Source organism: Chiloscyllium punctatum, chromosome 5 (assembly GCF_047496795.1).
Source record: "Chiloscyllium punctatum isolate Juve2018m chromosome 5, sChiPun1.3, whole genome shotgun sequence".
Classification (NCBI taxonomy): domain Eukaryota; kingdom Metazoa; phylum Chordata; class Chondrichthyes; order Orectolobiformes; family Hemiscylliidae; genus Chiloscyllium; species Chiloscyllium punctatum.
In genome coordinates, this window is record NC_092743.1 from 15,149,280 (window position 1) to 15,164,930 (window position 15,651).

Below are 15,651 nucleotides of genomic sequence, written 5' to 3' on the forward strand. Positions count from 1 at the left end.
AAAATCTAAAGCCCTTCTTCCTACACCATCCCCTGAGCCACGCGTTCACCTATCTTCCTTTTGCCATATTCTGAGTATAGCAGACATTCTGAGACATCTCTGATCCTAACACCAGGGAAGCAATATACATTTAAAAGTCTTGTTTGCAGACAGAACTGCACATCGAGTCTCCTATCACTAAAGTGCTCCTTTTTCCTCCCCTGCTATGCAGCAGAGCCAACGATACAGCCACAAACTTGGCTGCTGCTGCTTTTCCATGAGAGGTCATGGAACAGTATCCAACCCAGTATACCTGCTTGAGAGGAGGGGCCACAAGGAAGCCTTGCTCTACCTGCTCATGCTTACTGGTCTACCTGGTGGTCAACCCCGAATGCTTTTCTGCCTGAATATCCCTTATTAGTGGCTTGCTCAGTTTGGTAAACGTGGTATTTGTGATGTCCTCGACATCACAGATGCTCCAGTGTGAGGTTCTCGCCAAGGAAAAAAAGGAGGCCTATACCAGGTGTAAACAGCTAGGATCAAGTGAATTCCTTGAGTACAAGGGGAATAGGAACACACTTGAGAGGGAAATCAGGAGGGCAAAAATGAGATTGCCTTTGCAAATGAGGTTAAAGAGAATCCATAGAGGTTCTACGAATATATTAAGGTCAAAAGTGTAACTAGAGAGAGATTAGGGCCCCTTAAAGATCAATGAGGCCATGCCTGTGTGGAACCACAGGAAATGGGTGAGCAACTAAATAAATGTTTCACATTGGTTTTTATGGTGGCGCAAGATGTGAAAGCTAGGGAATTTGGGGAAATAAATTGTAATGTCTTGAAAATAGTCCACATTATAAAAGAGGAGGTGCTGTCAATCTTAAAACACATAAAGGTGGATAGATTCCTGAGACCAAATCATCTGTATCCCAGGAAATTTGGGAAGTTAAGGAAGAAATTGCAGGCCACCAGCAGAGATATTTGTATCATCTGTAGCCACTGGTGAGGTGCTGGAAGACTGGAGGGTTGCTAATGTTGTGCCTTTATTTAAGAAAGGCTACAAGGAAAAGCCCAGAAATTATAGACTGGTGCGTCTGATGTGGGTAATTATTGGAGGGGTTTCTGAGAGACAGTGTTTACATGCATATGGGAGAGGCAAGGACTCATTAGGGATAGTCAGTATGGGCTTTGTGCATGGAAAATCATGTCGCACAAACTTGATTGAGATCTTTTTGAGGGCGTAACCAAGAAGGTAGATGAGGGCAGAGTGGTAGAAGTTGTCTACATGGATTTTAGCAAGGCTTAGGACAAGGTTCCCTAGATTAGTTAGTAGAGTTAGATGAATGAGATCCAGGGAGAGCTAGCGAATTGGTTACAAAATTGACTTGATAGTAGGAGACAGAAGTTGGTGGTAAAGTGTTGTTCTTTGGATAGTAGGCCTGTGACTAGCAGTGCTAGGATCACTGTTGCTTGCCATTTATATAAATGATTTGGATGAGAATATAGGAAGAATGGTTCATAAGTTTGCAGATGACACCATGGGATCTTGATCAGCTGGACTGAGGAGTGGCAGGTAGAGTTTAATTTAGATAAATGCAAAGTGTTGCATTTTGGTAAGAGAAATCAGGACAGGACTTGCACAATTAATGGTAGAGCCCTGGGGAGTGTGGTCAAACAAAGAGACCTAAGAGTTCGGTATATAATTCCTTGAAAATGGCATCACAGGGTGGTGAGGAAGGCATTTGGCATGCTTACCTTCATTGGTCAGAGTATTAAGTACAGGAGTTGGGACATCATCTTGAGGCTGTACAGGACATTGGTGAGGCCACTTTTGGAGTACAGTCTGTAATTCTAGTTGTGCTGCTTCAGGAAGGATATTATTGAATTGGTAAGAGTGCAGAAAAGATTTACAAGGATGTTACTGGGACTAGAAGGTTTGAGTTATAAGGAGAGGCTGGGTGGGGTGGGACTTCTTTCCCTGGAGCAAAGGAGGTTGAGAGGTGACCTTACAGAGGTTTATAAAATCATGAGAGACATGGATAAGGTAAATAGCAAAGGTATTTTCCCTAGGGTAGAGAAATAGAGGGCATAGTTTTAAGGTGAGAGTGGAAAGATTCAGAAGAGACCTGAGGGGCAATCTTCCCGTAGAATGATCTGCCAGCTGCAGTGGTAGATGCAGGTACAGTTACAATATTTAAAAGACATTTGGACAGGCATATGAATAGGAAAGATTTGGTGGGATATGGACCAGGCACAGGCAAATGGGACTAGTTAAGTTTGGGAGACCTGGTCAGCAAGGTTGAGTTGGACCAAAGGGCCTGCTTCTGTGCTGTACATCTCTACGTGATCAAGCAAGGACTGGAGCTAAATAAACTTCCTGCATATGTGGCCAACCTTAGCTCGGGAAATTTTTTTGATTTTCCACATTTGCAGGAGGAGCATTCATGGTGTCCAAGTTTCCTGCAATTTGTGATCCTTAACAACTATAAAGGAGAAGTTAGGAATAAATTACTCAACCTTAACATTATCCAATACTCACCAAATCAGATTTCTTTCTCTCTTTCTCTCTCTCTCTCTCTCCCACTCTCTCTCTCCCCCACTCTCTCACCCCCACTCTCTCACCCCCACTCTCTTGCCCCCCACTCTCTCCCTCTCACTCACTCTCCCTCCCTCTCTCTCACTCACTCTCAGTCTCTCACTCTCTCTTTCCCACTCTCTCTCTCACTCTCACTCTCCCTCTCTCACTCACTCTCTCACTCACTCACTTTCTCTCACTCTCTCTTGTCTCTCTCACAGGCTCTTCTGAGACTCCAGTTCCCAGTGAGTTTGCATTGTGGTTTTCCTGGAATTTCATTCTTTGCTGTGTGTTGGGCCCCTGATCTTGGGCTCCAATTTGACCTGTTACAAACCTTACAAGCTTTACAAACTATGAACAAAAAACCCTTGCAATGAATTCCTATCTGCTCGACAATTCCTGAAATACGCATTCATTCGGATGGCGCCTCACTCGGATGTGATCTCTCTCCTGACCATGTGAAGCTTACTAACACTTGACTTCAACTTCAATCAATCTAAGCTTAGACTCTGTTAAGACATTTTTTCAAATTTGTACATTTTTCTTTGTGCATCAATACAAATGCTGTTTATCTCATATGGTGTTACAATTAAATAAAGGTAATTATGAGGGCATGAGAGCGGAACTGACAAAAATAGACTGGAAGCAGAGGCTTGCGGGGAACACAGTAGAGCAAATATGGCAGGAGTTTGTGGGTATAATAAAGGACACTGTACAGAGGTTCATCCCCAAGAAAAGAAAGATTATCCAGGGAGGGAGTAGACAGCCATGGCTGACAAAGGAAGTCAGGAAATGTATTAAAGAAAAAGAGAGATCCTATAAAGTGGCCAAGAGCAGTGGGAAATCAGAAGATTGGGAAGGCTACAAAAACAAACAGAGGATAACAAAGAGAGTAATAAGAAAGGAGAGGATCAAATATGAAGGTAGGCTAGCCAGTAATATTAGAAACGATAGTAAAAGTTTCTTTCAATACATAAGAAACAAACGACAGACAAAAGTAGACATTGGGCCACTTCAAACTGATGCTGGAAGCCTAGTGATGGGAGATAAGGAAATAGCAGGAGAACTTAACAAGTACTTTGCGTCAGTTTTCACAGTGGAAGACAGGAGTAATATCCCAACAACTAAAGGGAGTCAGGAGGCTGAGTTGAGTATGGTTGTCATTACAAAAGAGATAGTGCTAGAAAAGCTAAAAAGTCTTAAAATTGATAAATCTCCTGGCCCCGATGGGATACATCCTAGAGTTCTGAGAGAGGTGGCTGAGGAAATAGTGGAGGCATTGGTTGAGATCTTTCAAGAGTCACTGGAGTCACGGAAAGTCCCGGATGATTGGAAGATCGCGGTTGTAACCCCATTGTTCAAGAAAGGATCAAGACAAAAGATGGAAAATTATAGGCCAATTAGCCTAACCTCGGTTGTTGGTAAAATTCTAGAATCCATCATTAAGGATGAGGTTTCTAAATTCTTAGAAGAGCAGAGTCTGATTAGAACAAGTCAACATGGATTTACTAAGGGGAGGTCATGCCTGACAAACCTGTTGGTATTCTTTGGAGAGGTGACAAGTAGGTTAGACCAGGGAAACCCAGTGGATGTGGTCTATCTAGACTTCCAAAAGGCCTTTGATAAGGTGCCACACGGGAGGCTGCTGAGCAAGGTGAGGGCCCATGGTGTTCGAGGTGAGCTACTGGGATGGATTGAGGATTGGCTGTCTGACAGAAGGCAGAGAGTTGGGATAAAAGGTTCTTTTTCAGAATGGCAGCCGGTGACGAGCGGTGTCCCGCAGGGTTCAGTGTTGGGGCCACAGCTGTTCGCATTATATATTAATGATCTGGATGAAGGGACTGGGGGCATTCTAGCGAAGTTTGCCGATGATACGAAGATAGGTGGACAGGCAGGTAGTACTGAGGAAGTGGGGAGGCTGCAGAAGGATCTAGACAGTTTGGGAGAGTGGTCCAGGAAATGGCTGATGGAATTCAACATGAACAAATGCGAGGTCTTGCACTTTGGCAAAAAGAATAAAAGCACAGACTACTTTCTAAATGGTGAGAAAATTCATAAAGCCAAAGTACAAAGGGATCTGGGAGTGCTAGTCGAGGATTCTCTAAAGGTCAACATGCAGGTTGAGTCTGTGATTAAGAAAGCGAATGCGATGTTGTCACTTATCTCAAGAGGGTTGGAATATAAAAACACCATTGTGCTACTGAGACTTTATAAAGCTCTGGTTAGGCCCCATTTGGAGTACTGTGTCCAGTTTTAGACCCCACACCTCAAGAAGGACATACTGGCACTGGAACGTGTCCAGCGGAGATTCACATGGATGATCCCTGGAATGGTAGGTCTAACATATGAGGAACGGCTGAGGATCTTGGGATTGTATTCATTGGAGTTTAGAAGATTAAGGGGAGACTTAATAGAGACGTACAAGATAATACATGGCTTGGAAAGGGTGGATGCTAGGAAATTGTTTCCGTTAGGTGAAGAGACTAGGACCCGTGGACACAGCCTTAGAATTAGAGGGGGTAAATTCAGAACAGAAATGCGGAGACATTTCTTCAGCCAGAGAGTGGTGGGCCTGTGGAATTCATTGCCGCAGAGTGCAGTGGAGGCCGGGACGCTAAATGTCTTCAAGGCAGAGATTGATAGATTCTTGTTGTCTTGGGGAATTAAGGGCTACGGGGAGAATGCGGGTAAGTGGAGTTGAAGTGCCCAGCAGCCATGATTGAATGGCGGAGTGGACTCGATGGGCCGAATGGCCTTACTTCCACTCCTATGTTTTATGGTCTTATAGACAGAATAATTATCTGAATTTTGTCCTGAATTCTCTCCCTAATGGCATTGTGGGTCTATCTTCAGCAGTTCAAGAAGTCAGCTCACCAGCATCTTTTCCAGGGCAACTAGGTACAGACAATAAATGTTGGTCAGCCAACGATGCCCAAGTCTCACAAGTGAACAAAAAGGCGAATTGTCAACTTTGAAGAGTATCATGGAGAGTTTCTTTCTGTGACCTGCAATTATGTCTGTAGTGATTGCAATGAGGTCAGAGAGCTGGACCTCATAGAATATAAGTTCCCTGATTAGGGTTGTTAATCTGGTGCAATCAGAGAACCCTGGCTGGCATAGAAAAAAGATGAGTAAACTGAGGTTTGAAGTTTGTCCTCATTTCCCTGAAAATTGGTTGAATGGTAGGGTGTGGGGCCTGGCTTTGCTGCTCCTCTCCCTTGTAAAATTGCTGTTTTCCTGTATACAGCTGCTAATGTTAATTGTTTTGTAAACTGTATTGTTTAATAATAGAAGAATAAACAGGAAATTAAGAAAAATAAAAGAAAAGGGTGAGTGCCAGAGATGCTGACACTCTTGTACTTGACTCTGAATGAGGCAGTACTAACGTCAAGGACTATTCATATGTAAATAAAGGGTGATGGGATACTGGCCTCGGGAGTTATTTCAGTAACAACTAGAGTAAAGCATGATCCTGAAGAAACTTGCTTGCAACAATCGTCATTGAGTTGCTGACAAGCATTTCTTACACTCTTTGTTTGGTGTTTGTTAGGGAAGTTTGAGTTGTACAACCCTGCTGTTGAGGATGGGGCTCAGTTTGTGGAAAAATGTGTCATTTTGCCAAAAGAAAATCAATGAGTAATTCTCCTGACAGCCTGTGGAGCTGCAGCTTTTTCTGTCAACAGGAGCCTAACTTTCCCTGAGGTACAAGATACTAAAACCTTTTAAGAATTGATGGACATAGTTAAGGAATATTACAATCCTAAGCCGCCTCTAATTTTGATATGCTATCACAATTACTTGGCAGTTCAAGAACCAGGGAAATTCATATCGAGATTTTTAAATAGATTAAGATGACTGGCAGAAGCCTGGGAATGTGGTTAATCATCGTAGAATCCCTATAGTGTGGAACAGGCCATTCGGCCCAACCAGCCCACACCGACTCTCTGAAGAGCATCCCACCCAGATTTCCCATGGCCAATCCACCCAACCTACACATCCTTGGACACTACAAGCAACTTAGCTTGGCCAATTGACCTAACCTGCACATCTTTGGACTGTGGGAGCAAACCTATGCAGACACGGGAAGAAACTGCAATCTGGAATTAAACCTGGGTCCCTCGTGCTGTGAGGCAGCAGTGCTAACCACTGAGCCACAATACTGCCCCAATGAGATGTTTGGGGACCATCTAGTGTTTGGGATTAATACAGGTTGTTCTGCTGTAATGCACATTTCATTAACACAAATTTGATGTAATGTGATTGACGAATTGAGGACACTGTTCCTAAAGCACAAACTTTTAAAATGTGTGTTGGCTGTAACACAATTACATCGCCAACACTTTAAGCGCTGTTTCAACAGCACAATTTTTCTATAATGTGGGGTCGCACAACAATGCAACCATCGTGTTATAGAAGAACTACCTATAATGTAACTATGCAAAAACACTTTCTCGCTGAAGCCAAGCTGGACTTCAAACAGACATTACAACTGGCTTTATCATTGGAAAATGCAGCAAGTGGAGTGTATGAGTTGCAGCATTTTCCGATGGGAGTGAACACCTTCACCTATTTACTAAAGAAGTTGAATTTCTTGTCAAGAGGAAGAAGGGGGCTTATGAAAAGATGAGATGTGAAGCCTCAGTTAGGGCACATGAGAGTTACAAGTTAGCCAAAAAGATCTAAAGAAAGAGCTAAGAAGAGCCAGGAGGGGACATAAGAAGTCTTTGGCAGGTAGAATCAAGGAAACCCCTATAGCTTTCTATTGGTATGTTAGGAATAAAAGAATGACTAGGGTAAGATTAGGGCCAGTCAAAGACAGTAGTGGGAAGTTGTGCGTGGAGTCCAAAGAGATAGGAAAGGAGCTAGATGAATATTTTCCATCAGTATTCACATAGGGAAAAGACAATGCTGTTGAGGAGAATACTGAGATATACACTTTTAGACCAGACGGGATTAGGGTTCATAAGGAGGAGGTGTTCGCAATTCTGGAAAGTGTGAAAATAAATAATTTGATTAGTGATAGTCAACACAGTTTTATGAAGGGTAGGTCATGCCTCAAAAACGTTATTGAGTTCGTTGAGAAGGTGACCAAACAGAGCGGATGAGGGTAAAGAAGTTGCTGTAGTGTATATGGATTTCATTAAAATGTTTGAAAAGATTCCCCATAGTAGGCTTTTGCAGAAGTACGGAGGCATGGGATTGAGGGTGATTTAGTAGTTTGAATCAGAAATTGGCTAGCTGTAAGAAGACAGAAGGTGGTGGTTGATGGGAAATGTTTATCCTGGAGTTCAGTTACTAGTCGTGTACTGCAAGGATCTGTTTTGGGTCCACTGCTGTTCATCAATTTTATCAATGACCTGGCTGAGGGTGTGGAATGATGGGTTAGTAAATTTGAGGATGACACTAAAGTCAGTGGAGTTGTGGATGGTGTGGAAGGATGTTGCAGGTTACAGAGGGACATAGATAAGCTGCAGAGCTGGGCTAAGGGGTGGTAAATGGAGTTTAATGCAGAAATGTGTGAGGTGATTCACTTTGGAAGGAGCTACAGGAATTTGGGTGCTGGGCTAATGATAAGATTCTTGGCAGTATGGATGAGCAGAGAGATTTCTGTGTCCAGAAAGATCTCTGAAAGTTGCCATCCAGGTTGATAGGGTTGTTAAGAAGGCAAATGTCGTATTAGCTTTTACTGATAGAGGGATTGAGCTTCAGAGTCATGAGATCCTGCTGCAGCTGTACAAAACTCTGGTGCGGCCGCATTTGGAGTATTGCATACAGTCTGGTCACTACATTATAGGAAGAATGTGGAAACTTTGGAAAGAGTTCAGAAGTGATTTACGAGGATGTTGCCTGGTATGGAGGGAAGGTCTTATGAGGAAAGGCTGATGGACTTGAGGCTGTTTTATTAGAGAGAAGAAGGTTGAGAGGTCACTTAATAGAGGCATACAAGATGATCAGAGGGTTAGATGGGGTGGACAGTGAGAACCTTTTTCCTCGGATGGTGATGGCTAGCACGAGGGGACATATATATATCACCCCTCAATTTAAAGCTATAGGATAGGTATCAGAGGTATGTTCTTTACTCAAAGAGTAGTAGGGGCGTGGAATGCCCTGCCTGCAACAGTAGTGGACTTGCCAACGTTAAGGGAATTTAAATGGTCATTGGATAAACATACGCATGATAATGAAATAGTGTAGGTTGGATGGGCTTTAGATTGGTTTCACAGGTCAACGCAACATTGAGGGCCAAAGGGTCTGTACTGCGCTGTAACATTCTATGTTCTCACTCGTCCAACTGAGCTTGGGGAACACCACTTGAATGCAGGTGATTGTATAGCCTCACTCTGGACTTACCCTGAACAGAGGGACTCTAGGTTCACTCACAGCAAAACCCCAAAACAAAGCCAAACCTTGGCCAAATGGTTAAAAGTCAGGATCCTGGCCAGCAAGCCATTGTAGTTGTTGCCAGTTTGTGGCATCGAGACTGCAGGAGTCCTACTATATATATGTCCCCTCGTGCTAGCCATCACCATCCGAGGAAAAAGGTTCTCACTGTCCACCGTGGGCGGCACGGTGGCACAGTGGTTAGCACTGCTGCCTCGCAGCGCCGGAGACCCGGGTTCAATTCCCGCCTCAGGCGACTGACTGTGTGGAGTTTGCACGTTCTCCCCGTGTCTGCGTGGGTTTCCTCCGGGTGCTCCGGTTTCCTCCCACACTCCAAAGATGTGCAGGTCAGGTGAATTGGCCATGCTAAATTGCCCGTAGTGTTAGGTAAGGGGTAGATGTAGATGTAGATGTAGGGGTATGGGTGGGTTACGCTTCGGCGGGGCGGTGTGGACTTGTTGGGCCGAAGGGCCTGTTTCCACACTGTAAGTAATCTAAAAAAAAAGTAATCTAATCTAATCTAATCTAATCTAAATTAAGAACAGGCTGATATCCAGGATGGTTCATACCTTGGAAATTCCGCCTATATGTGGTTTGGAACAGTTGAATTGCTTAGTAACATCAAAATCAGAACCAATCAAGATAACCGTCTGGTTAAATGGTTATACAATTGTAATGGAGGTCATTACTGGTGCAGCACTGTCGGTGATTGCAGAACCAGTTTCTAATAAAATTCGCACTGGGTTCCAACCCTTAACTTTGTACAAGATCTCAGCTAGGCTGAGAACCTATACCCAGGCAACCTTTACAGTTTAAGGGTACAACCTCAGTTTTGGTCTCTTATGCAAAGCAGCTGGTTCAGTTACCACTGATTGTAGTAAAGGCTTGTGTCCAAGTTTGATGGGGCAAAATTGGTTGAGAAAGATTGGCTCAACACTTTTCAGTTAGAGAATAGCAGCCTGAGTAAAGTCTTAAGTAAATACCCATACATTTTTCAGGAAGGTCTAGGGACTATCTGAGGTGTCAAGACTATCTTGCATGTTGACAAGGAAGCGTTTCCACAATTCTACAACAGCCCGCCCAGTGCCATTTGCATTATGGGCAAAAGTAGAGGCAGAAATCAGAAGGCTGGAATGTGAGGGAATCTTCAAAACACTCTAAATCGCAGAATGGGCTGCATCAGTTGTACTGATTTTGAATCAAGATTGGAGTGGTGCTGGAAAAACACAGCAGGTCAGGCAGCATCTGAGGGGCAGGAAAATCGACATTTTGGGCAAAAGCCCTTCATCAGGAATGTTATGCAAACCATTTTTAGCAGCTGGATAAATACCCAATCCCTTTGAGGATTTATGTACAAAACTAGCAGGGGCCTGCCTTTCACGAAGCTGGCCATGAGCAACACTTACATGCAATTGTGTTTAGACTAGGGTTCCCAGAAGTATGCTACAATTAGTATCCATGAGGGCTGCCATATGAGGTATCATCAACTTGTTCAAGTTTTCAGCAGACAATAGAGAACATTTTGTAAGGTCTACCTCAGGTTGTCATTTACCTAGTCATAGAGATATACAGCATGGAAACAGACCCTTCGGCCCAACCCGTCCATGCTGACCAGATATCCCAACCCAATCTAGTCCCACCTGCCAGCACCCAGCCCATATCCTTCCAAAACCTTCCTATTCATATACCCATCCAAATGCCTCTTAAATGTTGCAATTGTACCAGCATCCACCACATCCTCTGGCAGCTCATTCCATACATGTACCACCCTCTGCGTGAAAAAGTTGCCCCTCAGGTCTCTTTTATATCTTTCCCCTCTCACCCTAAACCTATGCCCTCTAGTTCTGGACTCCCCGACCCCAGGGAAAAGACTTTGCCTATTTATCCTATCCATGCCCCTCATAATTTTGTAAACCTCGAAAATGTCACCCCTCAGCCTCCGACACACCAGGGAAAACAGCCCCAGCCTGTTCAGCCTCTCCCTATACCTCAAATCCTCCAACCCTGGCAACGTCCTTGTAAATCTTTTCTGAACCCTTTCAAGTTTCACAACATCTTTCTGATAGGAAAGAGACCAGAATTGCGCACAATATTCCAACAGTGGCCTAACCAACGTCTTGTACAGCAACAACATGACCTCCCAACTCCTGTACTCAATACTCTGACCAATAAAGGAAAGCATACCAAACGCCTTCTTCACTATCCTATCTACCTGCGACTCCACTTTCAAGGAGCTATGAACCTGCACTCCAAGGTCTCTTTGTTCAGCAACACTCCCTAGGACCTTACCATTAAGTGTATAAGTCCTGCTAAGATTTCCTTTCCCAAAATGCAGCACCTTGCATTTATAGTAATGTACTGATAATAGGGAAAACTAATAACGAACACTTAGAAAACTTGGATATAGTCCTAAATCCCATTTTTCCAAGACAAGCATATGCCTGAAAATGCAAAAATATGTGTTCCAGGCCTCCAAAATGACTTATTTGGGTTACGTAGTCAACAACACTGGGTTATATGCGTTGGAAGATAAAGTGAGGGTGATCATAGGTGCCTGAGCTCCCATGTCTGTCCAGGCACTGAGGTCATTTCTTGGGCTGGTAAATTATTATGGAAAGTTCATACATAAGCTGGTATCCATCCTGGCACCTTGCCACAACTCCTTAAAAAGGGTCAGCTTTGTAAATGGTCACATAGACAAGCTGTAGCTTTCAATTAAGAGACAACACTCATCCTCATAGGTACTGACACACTATAATGCCAAGAAAGATGTATTTACCTGCAGTGCCTTCCCATATAGTATCAGGTGGTATTAGCTCATTGGTGGCCCAATGGAGAGGAACACCCAATAGTTTATGCATCCAGGACTTTGACTAATACAAAGCATAAGTACACTCAGATAGAAAATGCAGGATTGACAGGCACATTTGGAGTCAGGAAGTTCCAACTATACCTTGGATGAAAATTTGTAATAATCACTGACCACAAACCCCTACTTGGTCTGCTTAAAGAGGACAAGACAGCTTTGGGCCAAATTCAGCGGTGGGCTCTGAAAGGAAGAGTTTATAATTTAATTATAAATTAAAACACCCATCTGGGAGACCAAGTGACGAATGCCTTTCATTAGCTGGTGGTATTCGCAATGGAAGAGTCTGTAATGGTATTAAATTTTCTGGATGTGCTCCCAGTCACAGCTGACAATATTAGACTTTGGACACAATGATCCAGTCCTTTTAAACTGAAACAACTGTTATTAAATGGGGGATACCAATGGTCTGGCACAACTAGAATGGTATATTTTAATGGGAGCAAGACTGATTGTCCTGAGCAAAGGTCGCAGTCAAATACTGGCTGAACTCCACGAGGGCCATCTAGGCATCTCCAAAATGAAGATGTTGGCCAGAATTTATGTCTGGTGGTCAGGCTTGGATGCAGACATAGCCACGTTGGTGGGGCATTCCCAGAGTGTCAACAATGACAAATTGCCAGCAGCTCCCAAGAATCTGGAAGAATGGCCAGATAAACCGTGGACTTGATTGCACGTCAACTATGCAGATACTTTCGTGGGTTCTTAATGATTGTAAACACCGTCAAAATGGCTGGATGTCAAAGAGTTCATGTGACAAACATGGGGACAGTGATATAAAAATTGTGCACATCTTTTGCAATACATAGTCTTCTGGAAATGTTGGTCACGGATAACGGGCCATTGTTTACCAGCAGGGAATTTGAGTATTTCCAGCTCAAATGGGATTCGACATACGAGGACAGCTCCATCCCACCCATCACCCAATGTCGTGGCAGAAACAACAGTCTAACTTTTGAAGGCTGGCTGAAGAAACAGTCCTGCTAGATACCAAGCTGTCACGGTTCTTATTTGATTATAGGACCACCCCACATGTAACTACAGGGATAACACTGGCACCAGAGATAGGTAGAAGGCTGCACACAAGGTTCACTCTGACCTTTCTGGAGGTAAGGATGAACCTGTATCAGGAATCCATTGCCAGACATAAGATTTTGCCAAGCAAGAAACAGTTTGATACATTGGACGAAATGGCCTCACATGGGTAAAGGCATGGTTGATATGAGGTCAGGACCAGTGATTTATAAAGTTCAAGAAGGTGCAATGTCTTGAACAAGTATGTGAATCATAGGTAAGCTGCGAATTTGCAAACAGTTTGGGAGCAAAATGTACTCTGCCCCTCAGAACAGTGAGAAATGCTGTCGGAACTCGTGGATTCACCTTCTCCATCAAGTGTCATCGAGTCCTCTGAATTAGAGGTGGACATGATGGAGGTAGTCACCTTGACTTCTTTGCTGACGGAAGAAGAGAGTACAATTCTGCCGATGTGATCCTGGCACAGGAGGTGAGCCCTTTGCATTACACACTGTGCTTATCAGACATCAAGTCAGAGGAACCTGAGCTGTTGCTAAAATACCATAGAAAGCTCTCCAAGAGAAAGGGCTGGTCTATGTCTATGAACCCAAAGAAGGAGGATTATGAAGATTGTAACAAGGTCAGCCAGCTAGACCTCATAGAATATGAATTCACTGATTGGAGCTGTTAATTTGGTCCAGAGTTGAAAAATGTGATGCTGGAAAAACACAGCAGGCCAGGCAGCATTCGAGGAGCAGGAGAATCGATGTTTTGGGCACAAGCCCTTTTAATTTGGCCCAGTCAGGGAGCCCTGGCTGACAAAAAACAAAGGCTGAGTAGTATTGGGAGGGACGGGTGGTTTCCTGGGTTGCTGGGGTGTCTGTGTTATATGCACTGTTTTATTGTTCGGTTTATCGGACTGTATGTATATGATCACGTTCACCGTTTCTTCTTGATAATGTAAGGCGAGTTTTGTCCCAGTTTCCCTGCGAACTGTTTGTATGGTGGGGTTTGGAGTCTGGCTTTGCTGCCCCTTTCACCTGTAAATTTTTGTTTCTTGAATACGGCTGTTCATGTTAACTATTTGGTTATAATTTGAACTGGTTAATAAAAAAATGAAAAGGCTGAGTATCAGAGATACTGACACCCTGATATCTGATTCTGAATGAGGCAGTACTAAAGTCAAGGACTGTTCATATCTAAATAAAGGGTGACTTGGTGATGAGATACCAGCCTCTGTGGAGTTGTTTCAATATCATGTATCTGTTTACCGCATTAAGTATGCACCGCACCACATGGAACTACCTGAACTGGTGAATGTGGGTACAGTTACAACGTTTAAAAGACATTTGGATAAGTACATGAATAGGAAAGGTTTGGAGGGTTATTGGCCAGGAACAGGCAGGTGAGACTGGTCTAGTTTGGGATTATGTTCGGCATGGACTGGTTGGACCAAAGCGTCTGTTTCCATGCTGTATAATTCTATAACTAACGGGACCCTGGGAAATCTCAGCTGTGCACAGGTCAAGCAGTCTCAGTCAGGAACTGTCCTTCACAGTGTTCATAGTAGGAGGAGAGTGGAAAAAAAAAAGCTTCTGAGGGCAGCAAAGTAGCATGGGTGACACTTCATTGCAAATGTAAGCTTATAGTTAGAAATGGATTGCTGATTTACTTTGTCTTTTTGATCAACTGTCATTGTAATGGTAGCAATAAGAATCAAAATACACTTTATCAGCCTTCGAATCATACTATCTTAGAGCCCTATCTAAGGGACTGTTACACTTTTCCTAATGTCCAGCATAGCCTGAAATCATCTCATTCTTGAACATGGACGCATCACATGCAGGAAAGCCTTCATGTGGTTGAAAATGTTAACTTTTATTGCACAACAGGAGAAGCAAAGAATTAACAAACAAGAATTCTGCATTTGCTGCTGGGAACAAACGAACTGCTTTCTTTTTGAATAGCAACAAATTTGTAGTCAATGAATGATTATAGAACTCACCTTTTTGAAGAGAATGTCAATTAAGTCCTATCTGACTTGTTACAACTATTGCTGCATTGCTCCATCGTACTGCAGATCATGTTTCTCCTGCTCCGTGTTCTTATCTTCCTGCTTAGAAAACTGCTGTTGCTCTCCAGCTTTTCTATATCTGTCATATTTCCTCTTTATGTGTTCCAGTTTGTGGAGTACGACATGCTAGGATTGTTTGGCACACTGCATAAGAGCAGCAGAAGGCCGTCAAGTCTGTTCTGTCATTCAATGAGATCATGGCTGATGTAATAATCCTGAACACTAGTTTCCTGTCTTTTCTCCATAACTCGCGATTCCCCCAACTGAATAAAAATCTTTCTATGTCAACCTTTGGCATTCCTAATGACCCAGCCTCTACAGTATTCTGCCATTAAGAATTCCACAGATTCACTACAGAATGAATTCCTCTTTATCTCTGTCTAAAATGGATGAACCCTTGTTGTGTGATGATGCCATCTGATCTTAGACTCTACCACAAGGGAAACTACCTCTCTGTAACTATCAAGCTCCCTAAGAGTTCAGTATGTTTTAACTAGATTTTCTCTCATTCTTCGAAACTCCAATGAGTAGAGACCCAGCCTAGTGAACCTTCTCTGCTCTGCCTCCAATGCCAGTGCACCTTTTCTTAGATAAGTGGACCAAAACTATCACAATATTCTAGGTGTGATCTGACTGGTATTTTAGAAGGTTTTAGCAAAACTTCCCTGGTTTTTTTACTACCTTGTCTTTCATATTACTTGCTTAATGTGTAAGTTAGACATTTTGTGATTTGCACAAGAACTCCCAAGTCCCTCTGTGCCTCTG

At 43.3% G+C, this 15,651-nt stretch overlaps 1 protein-coding gene across 6 annotated transcripts in view; it reads left to right on the forward strand.

The window, feature by feature from the left end:
* Positions 1 to 15,651, forward strand: part of LOC140476899 (low-density lipoprotein receptor class A domain-containing protein 4-like) — a 248,149-nt gene that overhangs the window by 100,934 nt on the left and 131,564 nt on the right. The window lies entirely within an intron of this gene.